Genomic DNA, 16,181 nt, shown 5'->3' on the forward strand with positions numbered 1-16,181 from the left:
GCATAAAATCTGTGATTCCCCGCATTGCCTAAGCCAGCTCTTGTATGGGATTTTGAACCGGTTCCTCTTGAGGTTTTACTTTATTTGGATTTTGATTGAAGAAACCTGGAGGAGTCGCCGTTTGTCCATTCCTCCAACTAAAGTTTGGATGATTTTTCCAGCCAGGATTGTATGTGTTGGAGTTAGGTCCAGTGAAAGGTCTTTGATAGTTATTTACGGCATTGGCTTGTTCATTCAACACTCCTCGAAAGACAGGTATTGTAGGACAGTTTTCAGTTGTGTGAATGTTGCAATCACAGATGCCGCAAACAATTTCATTGACCTTATCCTTCTTTCCTTCCATGGCCTCAACTTTCCTTATGAGCGTAGTCACTTTACACTTGAGATCATCTTCTTCTTTCAAGAGATATAATCCACCTTTCTCCTTTAATTGAGTCGGCCTAGACGTGGTGTTCGACTTTGGGTAATAGTCCCAAGATTGTGTTTTTTCAGCCAAACTGTCGAGGTAGTCCCATACCTCGTCGATATCTTTATTAATGAACTCTCCATTACACATTGTCTCGACCATTTGGCGCATGGAAGATGTCAGTCCATCGTAGAAAAAATTTGTAATGCGCCACGTTTCAAATCCGTGTTGTGGGCATGAACTGACCAAGTCTTTGAACCTTTCCCAACATTGAAAGAATGTTTCATCTTCCTTTTGGGCAAAGTTCATGATCGCTTTTCTGAGGGTAATCGTTTTATGATGTGGGAAGAATTTTTTTATGAATTCCCTCTGCATATCGTTCCATGTGCCAATGGATCTAGGACGCAGTGAATGTAACCACGTCTTAGCTTTCTCTTTTAAGGAAAAAGGAAAGAGTTTCAGCCTAATTGTATCCTCAGATACATTAGGAAAACATAATGTAGCTATAATTTCATCGAACTCTTTCAAATGTAAATATGGACTCTCTGATTCAAGTCCATGGAATTTGGGAAGGAGTTGGATAACTCCTGGCTTGATGTCCATTTGTCCTGTGTTTTCAGGAAAAATCATGCATGAGGGCGTACTCACTCCCGCCGGTTGTAAAAAATCTCGTAAAGTACGGGGCGGGGGTGCCTGTTGCACCTCATTTTCATCCTGGGTATCCTCCACCCTGGGTGGAAGTAGAGGAGGTTGGTCTTCAGCCATAACCTCAGTTAACTCAAGGAATTTCGAGCGGTGTCTAATCCTGCGATGGATAGTCAACCCCTCAACCACTCCTCCTTCAGTCAAGAGACGTCGAGTGTCGTCACGGGCCCACTTGGGCATGAAACACTCGCAGCCCTCAATTCAAAGCCTAATCCTAAAGAAGGAAAAAAAAAAAAAAATCTAAAACGAAAGAGAGGGAGAATTGGAAAGGAATTACCAAATTGAAGCTCCTAAGTTAAGGACCTGCAAAATAAAACAAAAATAAGTTAGATTCTATAAAGGAGAGAAACGATACTTTAAAAGAAAAATAACAGTAAATTAATTTCTAAAAGAAACTAGGAAAGCCTAAACTAAAAAGTAAATTACTACAAGAAAAATTGAAAAATAGAGAGTAGGGAAGGAGTGTACCAAAATAGAGATTTCTATCTTAAAGGCCTAAAAAATAGGAAGGTTAGTTTCTAAACAAAAATCCTAAAAATAAATTAAGAAACAGAATTAGATTCAAAAAGTGTTAGAATTAGAAAGTTAATAGAACCAAAATAGAAAGTCAATTTCTAAATAACCTAAATTCTAAAAATAAACTATTTCCTACAGAACAGAGGATACTAGAATTAGAAAGTTTCTAAAATCTAAACCCTAATTTTATAAAAAGAAAAAGTAGAGAATTTAGGAAAGAATTACCAATTTAGAGATTTTATGTCAGGATCCTACAAAACAGGAAACAAGTTAGTTCTAAAATCAAATAGAAATAAAAATCTAAAACTAAAGTTAATAAAATCCTAATCTTATCCTAATTCTAAAACTAATTAATTTAAAAAAAAAACTATCTCCGGCAACGGCGCCAAAACTTGTTCACACCCCAAGTGCGTGGTTGTGATGTAGTAATAAACTCGGTAAGACCGAGGTCGAATCCACAGGACCTGAAACTTGCACGTTATCTGAAACCAAGTAGAACTAGAACTAGACTAAGATGTGATCTACACCAACTAGAATTTAAGAAATAATTGTGGAAGAATTATCTAAGACTTTCAGGAATTCTGAGAAAGGGAACTAGGGATTCAGAGGATCCACTTGTAGAGATCAGGGAGATCGTATGCTCGCATATGGAATTCAAACTGAACTCACTTGATTTGGTTCTCAAGAGATGAAAGGTATATAAATTAGGATGGATTCCATCATCTAACCATGCCCAGGAGACATAGCAAACAACAGGGTTAAACTAATTACCAACCAATCAACAATGTATGAAGATCAGGAAGGGTACTGTCATCCTACCATGCCCATGGGACAATGATGAACAACAGGGCTTCCTGAGAATATAAAACTGGAAAGAAAGTATTCAAGGCCATTGCAGATCCATTGTAATTTCAGTCACAACAGATCATTAAAGACACAAAACATTCCTTTAATTAACTAAAAAGCCACATCAGTTCAGTTTAAACCAAAAGAAGGCATAAATAAAGACTCCCATCACTTTACAAGCTTCACCTCTTAGCCCTAGCTAAGAGGTTTAGCCGAGCATGATATAAGTTAAATTCCAACTAAAAAGAAGAAGAAGGAAAAAGAAAAAAAACATTAAAGGAAAGGAATAAAAGAAAAAGGAAGTAGAACACCACCGTTTCCACGTAGCAGCAGAACACCCAGGACGTGCTTCTCTCTCTCCTCCCCTTTTTCCTCCAGCCCACGACCCTGCTCGTGCCGCAGCAACCAAAACCGCTAGCCACGTCCCTCCCAATTGATCCCTCACGTTCAAAACCCAAACCCAAGCCACCAAACTTCTGCTCCTCTTTCTCTCTCCCTTCTAGCTTCGTCCAAGCAAAAACCGAGAGCCTTTCACTGCCTCCAACTCCCTGTTTTAAAAGGGCTTTTCTGATGGTGAAACGTCCTCCGCAAGTCTGTTTACGCAGAGCCTCCTGCGGAACCTTTGTTTACGCGGGGATTTAGACAATGCATTCCACCCTTGCTAATCTTGCTGATTGGTGAAAGATCTTCTAGGGTTTGGTCTAGTCCCTCATCCCTACAAGATGGACGATGCAGATCTTCAATCTCCTTGAAGATAGGAGCCCACAACCATCTGTAATGTGGATCATGCAACGGAGTCCGCGGACGGTGCATTGCGGATTGATTTCCGTCCGGTTAACATAGATCAAGAAAACGAGCATTGACCGGTCGGTTTTCGACCCTGATCAAGAGGGGTGGACTGGATCATCCGAAAAGATCGTTTTCGTGGCCTACCAGGATCGTCCGCAGATCTGGTCGCGAAGCAGAGACGTTGTAAGGCTTCTTGCGCCGTGGCTGATGGGCATTGATCAACCATATATGAGAAATCCACACCGTCTATTGCACTTTACTTGAAAAACCGTTCGGATCTAGTCGGTTTTGGATTGACGTTGAAACGGCCCACCTGATTTTCCATATTGCCGTTCAACCTGCGTTTGATCGGTATTTTCCTGTGTATGCGAGCATAGGTTTTGAAAAACCTCATGTGTACGGTCGGTTTTACCTTCTGAAACAAATGGACGGTCTAGATCATCCTGTTGGTGGCCCACACTGAGATGACGGACGGACCGCTCGTCCGTCTATTGTAAACAGAGGCAGACTCTGTTGTGGCGAAACTTGCGGTCAAATGCAAGTTGGACTCTTCCCTTTACTCGGTGCACTGCGAGTGCACAGCCCATGTGTACTCCACGTACACACGGTGGGTCCCATCTTAACGCATGTGAGAACTCTGATCCGTCTATCCTCCTTTTCATTTGAATTAAGGGGTTGATACCGAAATTGAGGTATATCCAGAGATCAGGTGTGTGCAAAATCGATGGTTTATGAGTTGATCTATCAGTTGGGCCACTTTCATAGAGATCCATGGGTTCAAATTTGACATGTACGGTTCATTTATGGTCCTCAGGCCATGTATAACGTCGGGAGCCGATCAGATGGTGAGAACCCTGTGATCTTGCATTATGGACACTTTTCAGGCCACTTGAGCTTCAATTCCTTGATTTTCTTGGGTCCCTGATGTGTAATTCCTTCGTTCTTGGTCTTCTAGAGTCCGTGCCTTGCCTTGGTGCTTCTGGAGCGTCGAATCCATGCATTTTACCACCCTTTTTCAGTCCAAGCTCATGAAGACGCCCTGCATCACAAATACAATTAAATTAGGCTATTAAACGGTGTCATGCTTGTAACTCCATACAATAAATGGGTCTGATATGCAATATTTGACCCTCAACAATCACCAAATCATACATTGGATATATATTAGTCTTGGTTCAAAATATTTTTCAATAGTCAAAATTAAAAATTAATCGTTAAAAACCTGGATTAACCAATAGAAAACTTTTGATGTATTGGACAACCTTTAAAATCTTTGATGAATTGCCTAGACCATAAAATCGAAGACCCGCTTGATGGCATCGAAGTTAACTTAGATAGGTCTAGCAAGAAAATACACATATTACTAATTTTCTTGATGGCATTGAGGAAACCTTCGATGGCATTGATCGACCTGTTTTCTATTTTTTCTTAATTTTTATTTTATTTTATTTTATTAACTCAAACTTTTTATAAATGGCATTCAATTTTTAGGCATTTGGATGGATTTTTGGTACAATAGAAGCTTAAGAGATTCCATGTTCATATCCGTCATCTTAAATCTCTATTCCATTGAGTTCAAGACATCTTCCTTGAGATTAACACTCTAGTGAGGATTCCAACCTCCACCTTAGGATTCCAACCTCTACCTTAGAAGATATACTTGAATTCTTCCAATTTCTAGATATTAGACTTAACCTCTATAGGTATACTATTTTCTAAATCCTTTAGAAGACCCATTTAGGTGAATAACCTAGGAAATACAACTTCCCATTAGTTTTAGGAGATTCTACCTACCTCCCATCACCTTGGTCACTTCAAAGGATCATTATATGCAATGTATTTGATCTTAGAGCTGAAGCCTTCGCAAAGTATTGACATCATGATCAGGGGATCATCGAGGAGCTGATTAAAGCATGAGAGAGCGACGATCAAGCAACCAAAGACGAAGCTGAAAGGGACTCAATCTGACAAGTTGTCAAGTGTACAAGTTCATGTACTCTCTTTTCTTGTGAAGGATTGAGGGTAAGAGTTTATGACCGAAGTCTAATTGCATTTTCATTCATTTTCATATGTTAAATTATTTCTTTCTTGTATTTGTTAGCATTGAGACATTAGTTTGTATAAATCCTATGAACAATCGCTCGTATATTTGGAACGTGTATGCAGACTTTCCTTTATGCCTAATTGTTTCTCTTCCATTGAAAAGTTCATTCCAGAAAAGAAAAGATAAAATTGGGTTATCTTTAAAAGTTAACACCTAGGTTTTCAGAAAACAAGTACTAAACTTGGATTACGAAAGCCAATGTATTATAGTTTAATATTTGAATTTTCATTATAATTTGTTATAAATAAATAATTATTATTTAATTGAGTAATTGGAGTAATATCTCCGGTGAAGATGTTGACAGCTACTTCTTTGAATGACATATGCTCCAAAGCAGATGAGTGGAAGACATTGCAAGTAAAAATAGTAGAGCCCATTTGATGTGGTGACTGGAATCCAAATCCATCAGAGAAGATGGGTTCTTAGATCTATAGTGGTGGATGATTGTAACAGAGGAGGGTTGTCAATCTCTTTCGAGATCAAAAGGTTGCGACAGTGAGGCCAGCAATAGGTTTCAAACAAAGGTTGCATTGACAGTAGTGGTGGTCAGAGTAAATGAAGGAGGCAATGACGTAGAAGTTTTACGGCATTAGAGATAGGGTAGTGGTGCTTGCATAGCAACTATGTCAGATAAGATGTTGAAAAACTAAATCTAATGAGTTTGGATGGGGTTATAGTGACATCGGATTTTATCCGTGTTAGCGTGAGCTGTCATTGTAAACAACCAAGAGAGATTTGGCATTTGAAATCTGTAACATCCCATGAATAAGGGAGTTTAGCATGAGTCTAGGAGACGGAATTGTATAACAAAGAATAGGTTTTTAGGTTTTATTTTTTTAAATGTATATAACCTACGGCTGAACAAAAATGAAGAAATATGAAAGACAGAATTTCTGACATGGTATCAAATCCAAACGAGTTCTGACTTACAGTATTGCACCCTAACCATACCTCCGTTCATGGCGGACTCTGATGCTCCGAACTCCTTTGGCGACATGTCCAATCTTTCTGACTCTATCCTTGAATTGACTACAAAGATGAACGAGGTTTTGAACAGCACCCAGACCCCGACCATCACCACTGAAACATCTGCTGCTCTGATCGGCATTAAGTTGGATGGTTCCAACTATGCATTGTGGTCCCAGGTTGTCGAGATGTATATCTCTGGTAAGGACAAACTGGGGTACATTAACGACGACTTTCCCAAGCCGCTACCAACTAATCCCTCCTTTCGCAAGTGGCGCACCGATGACGCCATTGTTAAAGGTTGGTTAATTTCTTCCATGGATTTGTCCTTAATTGGCAATTCTATTCGGTTTCCTATGGTAAAAGCGGTTTGGGATTTCATTGCAACTACCTTCTTTGATAGTAGTGATACCTCATAAGTGTATGATCTTCGACGTCATATGACACGACTGAAGCAAGTCGCTGGCTCGCTGGAAAAATATTATACTAAGTTGCAGGGTTTATGACGTGAAATTGATTTCCACCGGCGAAATCCTATGGAATGCTCTGTTGATATTCAACACTATAATCGGATCATCCAGGAAGACCGTGTTTATGTGTTTCTGGATGGTCTTGACGATTGGCTAGATAAAATATGGGTTGATGTTTTACAGATGAAACCGTTTTCTACTGTCGAACAAGTGTATGCGCATGTTAGACGGAAGGCTGTTCGATAGTAGGTTATGACTTCCCATGACACCGATGGGCTCCAGGGGGCTGTCTTGGCCTCCAAAGCCCTTACGTTAAGCACCTCTGCCCCTGGTAAATCTTCCAAGACCCGGAATTCTACTGATGCGAAAAAATGTTCTCATTGTAGAAACCAGAAACACATACGTGAAAATTGTTTTAAGTTGCATGGGTACCCAGATTGGTGGCATGATCTTCAAGCCCGTAAACGTCCTAATGAAATCGGAACCAATGGAAGTTCAGGGACAGCTGTTGTTGCTGCTGCAGAGCCCCATCTTTCTCTTATACAACCAGTTGTAACGTCCATGGATGCTCCTCCCAACTTGAACTCAGGTATTCCTGGTCTTGCCCTTCTTACCTCCCACAGAGATGCGGACTGTAGTGCATGACTTCTCAACCCGGGGGCCACTGACCATATGACCTTTGCTGCCTCGGACTTCTCTCAGACCTCTCTTCCGCGACGCACTAGCATAGCCAATGCAAATGGTGTTATCTCACCAGTCACTGGAGCTGGCTCTATGACTTTATCTCTATCCTTGCATTTATCTAATACTTGTTCTATCTCTATCCCATAAATTGTTGTCTATAAGTCGGCTTACTGCAGACTTTGGGTGTGTTGTACTTATTTATTCAAACTTCTGTCTTATTCAGGATATTCTTACCAAGGAGATAATTGGACGTGGTACTAAGAAGGAGGGATTATATTATGTGGAAGACATCAGTATCGGCTAGGCCAATAACATGAACCATCCGCATGCTGATAAAAAGACACTACTTTGGTTGTGGCATCGACACTTGGGATACCCATCTTTTCCTTATTTGAAGTATGTTTTTCCTGATTTGTTTAATCATTTACAGACTTCTGATTTGAAATGTGACACTTGTATTTTGGTTAAGAGCCATCGCATTATGTATCCATTACGCATGAATAAAAGTGACACTCCATTTGCGTTGATTCATTCTGATGTATGGGGCCCCTCACCTGTTACTAATATATCTGGCTTTCATTGGTTTGTTATTTTTGCAGATGATTATACCTGTATGACATGGCTCTACTTGATGAAACACAAAGATGAGGTTCTCAGTGCCTTTGAAACATTCCATGCTATGGTTGGTACTCAGTACGATGCCACCATGAAGATTCTCCACTCTGATAATGGTGGTGAATATGTCAATAAGCACCTTAAAGCATACTTTACTCAATATGGTTTAATTCATGAAACTTCATGCTCATAAACACCTCAACAGAACGGTGTCACCGAGAGGAAGAATAGGCATGTTCTTAAGACTGCTCGTGCTTTGCTTCTCGGTGCTCATATGCCTAAATGGTTTTGGACCGATGCCATCTCAACTGCTGTCCATCTTCTCAACCGAATGCCTTCCAAGGTTTTATCCTTTCAGACACCACTCCAATGTCTTTCTACTTATGTGTCTACCTACCGCATTGATGCTTCCTCCTCGCGTCTTTGGGTGTGTCGTCTATGTGTATCTCCACAATAACCAATGCACTAAATTTGATCCATGTGTACGTCGATGTTTGTTTTTGGGCTATGGCGTCCATCAAAAAGGGTACCGGTGCTATGATCCTACCACTCGCTGACTCTATGTGATAATGGATGTCCAATTCTTGAAGACTGATATGTTTTTTCCTCTTCGGCACCTACTTCTCCTCTTAGGGGGAGATACATAATGAAGAGTTGAATTGGTTCCAACATGAGATGCCGAATGAGTTTGATTGGTTCAGACATGAGGGGCCACGTGAACATGAGGAGCAGAATCATGAGAAGCCGCAAGAGCATGATGGGCCGAATGATAACTCAGGCGTTGTGAACTTTGAAGCCGAGATATATGCTAATGTAGAGCATGCAACATCTGAGACCGAACCTATATCCCCTCCCTCTGAAGTGCCAGCCGAATCATCTCCTGAGAATACTCTTGAGGTAAGTACTGTTATTACACCCTTACATACCGATGATATAGATGCTTCTGCGAGATATGTCTTACCTCACAGGTCCAATCGTGGCAAGCCACCTAATAGATACTCTCCAGACATTGAAGAAGGAAGGTCAAGGTATCTAATTGCTAACTATGTATCTACCAAGGAACTCTCTGAACCTCTCAAGAAATTTGTACAGGAACTCTCCATATGTCAGATTCCTACCAGTGTTCATGAGGCATTGGAAAATCCAAGATGGACCCGAGCTATAGATGAAGAAATGGAGGCACTACTTAAAAATGATACATGGACTCTTGTTCCATTACCTGAAGGAAAACAAATCGTGGGGTGCAAATGGGTGTTCTCCATTAAACACAAAGCAGATGGATCTATTGAATGGTACAAAACAAGACTGGTAGTGAAGGGATATACGCAGACGTATGGTGTTGATTATCAGGAGACTTTCTCATATGTAGCCAAGTTGAATACAGTTAGGGTGTTATTGTCTCTTGCAGCAAATCTTGATTGGTCTTTGCATCAACTTGATGTAAAGAATGCTTTTCTTAATGGTGATCTCCAAGAAGAGGTTTATATGGATGTTCCTCCAGGTTATACAACATCTTCAAAGAATGGAGTGGTGTGTAAATTGCAGCAAGCGTTGTACGGACTGAAGTAATCACCACGAGCATGGTTTGGAAGGTTTAGCTTGGCAATGAACAAATATGGCTTCCAACAAAGTAATTTTGACCATACTTTGTTCTTAAAGCATCAGTTGGGCAAGGTAACTGCTTTGATAGTCTATGTAGATGACATGATTATTACAAGAGATGATGAAGAAGAAATCTCTCTGCTTCAAAAGCAATTAGCAACTGAATTTAAGATGAAAAATCTAGAAGGACTCAAGTATTTCTTGGGAATTGAAGTTGCTAGGCTTAAGCAAGGTATATTTCTCTCCCAATGAAAATATATATTAGACTTGCTAATCGAAGTGGGAATGTTGGAGTGTAGACCTGCAAACACCCCTATGGTTCAGAATCAAAAGCTTAGAGAATACCCAGACCAAGTACCAACAGATAAAGAAAGATACCAAAGGTTAGTTGGTATACTTATTTATCTCTCTCATACTCATCCAGATATTGCATACGTTGTAAGTGTTGTAAGTCAATTTATGCATAATCCAAGTAAGAGTCATATGGAAGAAGTGATTCAAATACTTCGATACTTAAAGTCATCCCCGGGCAAGGGGCTTATGTTCTCAAAACATAACAGTCAGTCGATGGTTTATGGATATACGGATGCGGATTGGGTAGGTAATATCATTGATAGAAAGTCCACCTCAGGATATTTTACATTTGTTGGGGGAAATCTTGTAGCCTGGAGAAGCAAGAAACAAAAAGTAGTAGCTTTATCAAGTACTGAAGTTGAGTTTAGGGGAATGGCTAAAGGTCTTTGTGAACTCCTTTGGCTAAGAAAGCTACTCACTAAAATCGGGTTTACCCCCACTTCCGAGATAGATCTCTTGTGTGATAATAAAGTTGCAATTGCCATTTCTCATAATCCTATTCAACATGATCGTACTAAACATGTAGAGGTAGATCGACACTTCATCAAAGAGAATCTTGAAGAAAAAACAATTAGGTTTCCGTTTGTGAAATCTGAAGATCAGTTGGCGGACATCCTTACAAAAGCTGTATCTAGCAAGGATTTCTACAACTCACTTGACAAGTTGAGCATGCGAGACCTCTATGCATCAACTTGAGGGGGAGTATTGGCGTGAGCTGTCATTGTAAACAACCAAGAGAGATTTTAGGCATTTGAAATCTGTAACATCCCGTGAATAAGGGAGTTTAGCGTGAGTCTAGGAAACGAAATTGTATAGCAAAGAATAGGTTTTAGGTTTTATTTTTTTAAATGTATATAACATACAGATGAACAAAAATGAAGAAATATGAAAGACAGAATTTTTGACAATCCGAATGCAATTGATGGAGAAGTTATCGGAGATGATGATGTTGATGATGAATTGATGGAATGAGGAGAGGCAAATGAAGATGGATGGCCAGTATGAAGGCCAAATCATAGACTTAATATGATGTTATTCTCTAAAGACTACATTGTGGGAAAGATTATTGTGTGTTAGGAATAAAGAGAAATACTTATAAGATGTGAGAGATTTGTAAGAGGTCTTAGTAGGGATACACACATTACTTTGATATGCACAACTACAAATGGACAAAATGTCTTATATTTTATACGAGAGACAATGATTCAAAATATTACAAATATCAAGCTCAATGATTTTATCAAGTATTCCATTGGTTAGCACATCCAGTACAAGAAAAAAATTCATTTACTGGCAGTCAAAAGTGCCGGTTAATTATTATTTTTTGAAAAAAACACCGGTAAAACCTTTATCGGAGCTCAGACGAGCACTAACAAAGGGGTGCATTGGTAAAGAATTTACTAGTGCTAATCATCATTTGCCAGTGCTTTTGTGGTCGCCATAATTGACTAGACTTTTCCGACGCCTATTCTCCTTTTACCAGCTCCTTTTGGTGGCCGCATGTAATTGCTTGAAAAACGTCTGAAAAAGTTGAAAAGCGCCCACAGAAGTTTATCCAAGAGCTGGTAAAGGTATTCCAAAGCACGGTTTTTAGACGCATTTAATCACGGAAAAGCGCCGATAAAGGTTTATGCAAGCACTGATAAAAGTCTTCAGAATGGCTATAGAGATTTGAGAGGCCCCAGTTACAAGTCGTGCAATTTGCGGCTGAGGCCAATATATATATATATATATATATATTTGAAACCTAAAAAATGTTGCAATACAATTAAACAGAATATTAAGAAAAAATTATATTACTTCACAAATACACACACACACACACACACACACACACACACACACACAATAATAAGTTGAAAATGGTCTTGAATACATTAAAAAAAAAAAAAAATCCTCCATGTGGTCCAGTCCTAGAACGAGTGGCGTCAAAAGGCTTTTGCGTTTGTGTGACTAATTTTAGGCGCAATTGATCAATATCCTGCACTCATAAGGGGAAAAAAGAGAGTCAAAAACTAGTATTCCACTAAGATAGAATTAATGAATTAAAAAATAAACCATTAATTGCAAGGTTGAAACAATATAAATTATCAATGGCTAGATGGGCCAAACATATCTAGGTCAAATTGGGATAGTCCACACTCCCTAGTTATGCCCTAAGTGAGCCTTGTCTGGGTTGAACTATCATATTCATACAGCCTGCAATCGTCTTCTAGGCAGTCGGATAGTTTAATCATGGGTGATACTAAAATCAACGCTGGATATTAGTTTGCCTTAGATAAACTTAACTTGTAACTTATCAAGTTAGAATTAAGGGAATTCAAGAAAAAAGTAAAATCAAGTAGTGACAATGTAAGGGAGATGCAAGGGCAAAAGAGACCCATAAATCAAACATCGAATCTACGAAGCAATGGAAAAATAAAAATTTACCGAAACCTGAAAATCTCCTTTTGGGCAAGTGAAGAAACTCAACATGCTCATATGTCCATTGTCCATCTTGTGTAGCTATAGAACCAATGGCCAACATGTGAGAATCCCTTCAAGAATACCACAAGATCCACTGTAGAAAAAATTCAAAAAATAAAAAATAAAAGCAAAAGAATAAAAAATTCAGAACTCCAACCAAATTCCCTAAGAAGAAAATCCCACCCGATGATGCTCTTCAAAACCAATAATTTTCCAGAACTCTGCAATCAAATGAAATAAAATCAAAGTATAAACCACATAAATCAACAAAAATGAAGAAGTTGAAGTATATGGAAACAGAATATGTGTTTTTTCAATTCATTTGTCGGTTGGGCGACACTAAATGCTTTATTTCAGAATACGGGCATTCATTTAGATTATAAACAAGGATGAATTCGAGCAGGAATTTCAAATGATCAGAAATAACACTTTATTTAGATAACAAGTGACATGGAATATGCAGCAACTGTTCTAGATTAGTAGTGTTTTTATTAGGACTGGCATTCCATACAAGTTGCCCCAAAATTCAGCAATTGGTCCATTCAATTGGTAGGCTCCACCATGGATTGACAGATAGTGCAAAGAGTTAGAACCATGGCCATCCAATTACTGCTTTGTGAATGGAACGTTAAAAAGGAAAATTGGCCCATGACCCATATGCAACCGGCATAGTCCACCAACTGGGTGGTTGTGCTTGTTTGATGAGGAGATTTTGGGTCCATAATATTCCAAACAATATCCATAACTAGATTTTGGTTAAACTCATAGCATGGAGAAGTACGGAAATTCCAGTCAAGTACACCAGAGAAAGAAACAAATTAATTAAATCAACATGAAATCAACACATAACAAGGGTTATTCAAATTAGGGGCTTCATCTCAGCCCTAGCTAGAAGATTAGCAATCCATGAATTCAAATAAAAAGAAAGAAAAATAAAATTGATACAAGAAAAACATCTCTCTCTCTTCTTCTCTTTTCTTCTCTTTCTCTTCTCTGGATCTGTTCCCTGGCTCTCCTCGTCTCTTCTCTACGTTTTGCATCCTTTCTTATAGCTGCTGGAGTGGCTGGAATGGAGAAAATCGGGTTTGGAAAGCTGTTGTATGCGCAGCGAAAGCCCTTTTCGTAGCAAACTTCTGTACCTGCATAAGTCCCTCATTCTTTGCATTTTTTCCATAAAATCAATGTCTCCTGGGACGTTTTTGGCTGTTCTACATGATGGACGGATCAGATCTTCCATCTGATCGAAGATGGTGGGCCACAACCGCCCGGAAGTCGGCTTTTCGCGGACGTGTGTAAGCCTTCGCACGTCCGGCGCTGTGATGCTCGGTGGGCCCCACATAAGCATTTTCGGAGAAATCCACCCCGTCCATTGGATGCACGACGAAATTTCGGTCAGATATGGATGGTTTTGAACATCCATTGACGTGCCTCATAGAAGAAATTAGAATAAAATCAATTTTGAACGTCACAAGATAGTCCATTTGTGGCCTCTGTATCTCACACGTGTGCACCTATGGGCACAAAATGTAAATATGGTTTTGTAGCTATTGAACCCGTCTACATGATGAACGGCTTGGATAAGACGAACATGTTACCGGTGGGGCCCACAGCGGTCCGTAAAAACGGACTTTCCGTCCGTTACGCGCGCCAGAAACGGAAGTTTCCGTTTTTGAAAGGAGGAAGTCGGGTCAGCGCTGCTGACCGACTTAGGCTCGTTCGGTGCACAGGCGGTGCACATGTGCACCATGCACATGTCACACTAGGTGGGGTCCACTGTGATGCTTTCGAGAAATCCAATCCGTCCATCCTATTGCTCATCTTATTTAAACCGTCTAAGTCAACTTTGAAGTATATCCAGATTGTAGGTGGGCCTAAAATTGAAGATTAATGGGATGATCTGTCTGTTGACCTACTTCTCGAGATATCCAATGGTTGAAATTTAATATGTAAGGTTTATTTATGGCCTCCAGGTCATGTATGAAGTTTCGAGTCAATCGGATGACAGAAACCATGTGATCTTGCATTTTGGACCATTTTCGGGCCTTTTTAACGTGAACGGCTTGATTTCCATGGGTCCCTGGCATGTAAATTCTTCAGTCTTAGTTCCCTGGAGTGCGTGCCTTGCTCTGGTGACTTCAGAGTGTCAAATTCATGCTTGTAGTACTCTTTTTCCATCAACGCTCCTGATTTCATCCTGCAACAAAAATATAATTAAAATATTCCATTAAGCATTATCATGTACGTAAACTCATGCAATAATTAGGGTCTGATATGCAATATTCGACCCTTATCATGCATCGGTAAAGAATTTACTGGTGGTAATCATCATTTGCCAGTGCTTTTGTGGTCGCCATAATTTAGTAGACTTTTCCGATGCCTATTCTCCTTTTACCAGCGCCTTTTGGTGGCCGCATGTAATCGCTTGAAAAACGTCTGAAAAAGTTGAAAAAACGCCCACAGAAGTTTATCCAAGTGCTGGTAAAGGTATTCCAAAGCACGGTTTTTAGACGCATTTAATCACGGAAAAGCGTCGATAAAGGTTTTTGCAAGCACCGATAAAAGTCTTCAGAATGGCTATAGAGATTTGAGAGGCCCCAGTTACAAGTCGTGCAATTTGCGGCTGAGGCCAATATATATATATATATTATCATTCAATTGGAACTTGTATTTAATATATATATATATATATATATATATATATATATATATATATATATATATATATATATTTGAAACCTAAAAAATGTTGCAATACAATTAAAACAAAATATTAAACAAAAATTATATTACTTCACAAATACACACACACACACAAAAATAATAAGTTGAAAATGGTCTTGAATACATTAAAAAAAAAAAAAAAAATCCTCCATGTGGTCCACTCCTAGAACGAGTGGCGTCAAAAGGCTTTTGCGTTTGTGTGACTAATTTTAGGCGCAATTAATCAATATCCTACACTCATAAGGGGAAAAAAGAGAGTCAAAAACTAGTATTCCACTAAGATAGAATTAATGAATTAAAAAATAAGCCATTAGTTGCAAGGTTGAAACAATATAAATTATCAATGGCTAGATGGGCCAAACATATCTAGGTCAAATTGGGATAGTCCACACTCCCTAGTTATGTCCTAAGTGAGCCTTGTCTGGGTTGAACTATCATATTCATACGGCCTGCAATCGTCTTCTAGGAAGTCGGATGGTTTAATCATGGCTGATACTAAAATCAACGCTGGATATTAGTTTGCCTTAGATAAACTTAACTTGTAACTTATCAAGTCAGAATTAAGAGAATTCAAGATAAAAATAAAATCAAGCAGTGACAATGTAAGGGAGATGCAAGGGCAAAAGAGACCCATAAATCAAACATTGAATCTACGAAGCAATGGAAAAATAAAAATTTACCGAAACCTAAAAATCTCCTTTTGGGCAAGTGAAGAAACTCAACATGCTCGTATGTCCATTGTCCGTCTTGTGTAGCTATAGAATCAATGGCCAACATGTAAGAATCCCTTCAAGAATACCACAAGATCCACTGTAGAAAAAATTCAAAAAATAAAAAATAAAAGCAAAAGAATAAAAAATTCAGAACTCCAACCAAATTCCCTAAGAAGAAAATCCCACCCGACGATGCTCTTCAAAACCAATGATTTTCCAGAACT

General features: G+C 39.1%; 1 non-coding gene across 1 annotated transcript; it reads left to right on the forward strand.

Annotated features, from left to right (window-relative positions):
• Positions 1–626: 626 nt before the first annotated feature.
• Positions 627–733, forward strand: LOC131257276 (small nucleolar RNA R71). Its single transcript, XR_009177284.1, has one exon. It is a non-coding gene; the product is annotated as a small nucleolar RNA R71 (small nucleolar RNA).
• The last annotated feature ends 15,448 nt before the right edge of the window (positions 734–16,181 follow it).

Source organism: Magnolia sinica, chromosome 9, assembly GCF_029962835.1.
Source record: "Magnolia sinica isolate HGM2019 chromosome 9, MsV1, whole genome shotgun sequence".
Classification (NCBI taxonomy): domain Eukaryota; kingdom Viridiplantae; phylum Streptophyta; class Magnoliopsida; order Magnoliales; family Magnoliaceae; genus Magnolia; species Magnolia sinica.